Consider the following 3,082-nt stretch of genomic DNA (forward strand, 5'->3'; position numbering starts at 1 on the left):
TCATTAGTGAAAAACGTTTCAATAAGAATATGCCTAAAATTTTATTGAACAAAATTTTTGAACCATTGACAATAATGCATCTCTTGCCATAATCAGTATTTTTCAGTTCTTGCACGACTGTCACTTTGTATGGGAAAAGCTGTAATTTTTTCCTTACAGCTGTGTGGGCCGTTCCGACCCTAACATCTGTTTCCTGGTCGATTTTTCTTCCTGACTTGTTCGGACTCATGGACATTTTATCGGAAATATCGAGTAGTTTATCCTCAGACAAAACGCTAGGACGACTACTTCTCGGTGCATCTGTCACTGAACCCGTACTTCGAAATTTGTTAATCAAATCTCGTACACTATCGCGATGTGGGAGTATTGTTTCCGGGAAAACCGAACTAAATGTTTGACGAACTGAAACTGTGTATTTAGCGCCAGCTTTGAACACTTGGTCGACTAAAACACACGTTCTTCAATGGTTACCATTTTAACAGTGACAAAAACGAGACAAACGAACAAAGGAACTAAACTTAAACGTTCACGTCAACACGTAACGACGCACACCAACGATACTTCTGACGCTGGCTGAGGTAAAGAAAACAGTGGAATGTTGGGAGAGTCCACTTGAAGGGAAGTAACCCAGGCAGGCGAACAATCATACGGCACGCGCGGCTAGCAATCATACGGCACTGCGGAGAGATTTTTTGAACACCCCGTATAACGTTAGTACCAATTAGATACAAAACGTAAATTTACGTAACTTATGAACATCTGCGAAGTGGCTCATGCAGTTGCATCTTTTGTCATCAGCGTGGCACATTTTCACTCATCTAAACGCCGTTACTTGCTTGGGCCTTTCTGTTTACTGTCCACACAGATAACGGGTAGTTACCACACATAAGATTCATATGGAACAGAGATACTATACGACACAGCTACTGATATCCAGCAAGATACAGGAAAATCTACGTGAGTTCCGATGACATTGTTACCACACCACAGTTATGTGAAAACCATTTGTTACCAAAAATGTACTACAACCCAGCCCGACATCACCGAACTGTGAACTGTATACTCGGAACACAGCACACACAGTAACACGAGAGGCAAACAATCACCAATAATGTCTGTTCCGTTGAGTAAATTCTATAATAGTTTGGAGGCCACAAGGCAAAGACCAACTACACCGCCCATGAGTTTGCGGCAGAACACAGTGACACGAGCTGTGGGGTCTTGACCACTTGTTGCTTATAGGGTGCCTGAGGGTGTTGCGTTATCGGAATGTTATACACTAATTCAAACAAATTACATTAGTAGTTTTATTTCTGAAAATACTTAACTCTGGAGATTTACAAGTAGTAGTCAAAGCGAGGGGCGACCTCAAAACAGTAAGTTCTTACAAGTCCAAGTAAGCACTTGATACGGATACGGCGATCTGACAGCACTCCGTCTTCAGGCCACAAGTGGCCCATCGGGACCATCCGACCGCCGTGTTATCCTCAGTTGAGGATGCAGATAGGAGGGGCATGTGGTCAGCACACCGCTCTCCCGGTCGTTATGATGGTTTTCTGTGACCAGAGCCGCTACTATTCGGTCGAGTAGCTCCTCATTTGGCATCACGAGGCTGAGTGCACCCCGAAAAATGACAACAGCACATGGCGGCTGGATGGTCACCCATCCAAGTGCCGGCCACGACCGACAGCGCTTAACTTCGGTGATCTCACGGGAACCGGTGTATCCACTGCGGCAAGGCCGTTGCCACGGCTTTCTGACAGCGTAGCACTAATGTCCGTTGCAGCGTCGGGCGTTCTGAGCGGCCGAGGCTAGCAGGAGTGGCGTTTATATTTACTTTTTCCAGGTGTCACTCTTGGTGCGGTGCGGTCCAATTCCGCACACCATTGGCCGACGTTTCCTCACCGCCTTCTCTGGTCTTGCGTTCCGCATCTTTGTTCCGGCGCTTGAGGTTACGCCAGAACAGGAGCAATGAATAACAGTTCATAGCAGCAAATTCCCTTCCATACGGAATTGCTCAGAAGGCCTACCACATACAAGGTGTTTCAAAAATGACCAGTATATTTGAAACGGCAATAAAAACTAAACGAGCAGCGATAGAAATACACCGTTTGTTGCAATATGCTTGGGACAACAGTACATTTTCAGGCAGACAAACTTTCGAAATTACAGTAGTTACAATTTTCAACAACAGATGGCGCTGCAAGTGATGTGAAAGATACAGAAGACAACGCAGTCTGTGGGTGCGCCATTCTGTACGTCGTCTTTCTGCTGTAAGGGTGTGCTGTTCACAACGTGCAAGTGTGCTGTAGACAACATGGTTTATTCCTTAGAACAGAGGATTTTTCTGGTGTTGGAATTCCACCGCCCAGAACACAGTGTTGTTGCAACAAGACGAAGTTTTCAACGGAGATTTAATGTAACCAAAGGACCGAAAAGCGATACAATAAAGGATCTGTTTGAAAAAATTCAACGGACTGGGAACGTGACGGATGAACGTGCTGGAAAGGTAGGGCGACCGCGTACGGCAACCACAGAGGGCAACGCGCAGCTAGTGCAGCAGGTGATCCAACAGCGGCCTCGGGTTTCCGTTCGCCGTGTTGCAGCTGCGGTCCAAATGACGCCAACGTCCACGTATCGTCTCATGCGCCAGAGTTTACACCTCTATCCATACAAAATTCAAACGCGGCAACCCCTCAGCGCCGCTACCATTGCTGCATGAGAGACATTCGCTAACGATATAGTGCACAGGATTGATGACGGCGATATGCATGTGGGCAGCATTTGGTTTACTGACGAAGCTTATTTTTACCTGGACGGCTTCGTCAATAAACAGAACTGGCGCATATGGGGAACCGAAAAGCCCCATGTTGCAGTCCCATCGTCCCTGCATCCTCAAAAAGTACTGGTCTGGGCCGCCATTTCTTCCAAAGGAATCATTGGCCCATTTTTCAGATCCGAAACGATTACTGCATCACGCTATCTGGACATTCTTCGTGAATTTGTGGCAGTACAAACTGCCTTAGACGACACTGCGAACACCTCGTGGTTTACGCAAGATGGTGCCCGGCCACATCGCACG

General features: G+C 46.6%; 1 pseudogene; it reads right to left on the minus strand.

Moving 5' to 3' along the window:
- Positions 1–1,631: 1,631 nt before the first annotated feature.
- On the minus strand, positions 1,632–1,748 carry LOC124623542 (annotated as a pseudogene).
- Between the last annotated feature and the right edge of the window lie 1,334 nt (positions 1,749–3,082).

This window comes from Schistocerca americana, chromosome 7 (assembly GCF_021461395.2).
Source record: "Schistocerca americana isolate TAMUIC-IGC-003095 chromosome 7, iqSchAmer2.1, whole genome shotgun sequence".
In the NCBI taxonomy this organism is placed as follows: Eukaryota; Metazoa; Arthropoda; class Insecta; order Orthoptera; family Acrididae; genus Schistocerca; species Schistocerca americana.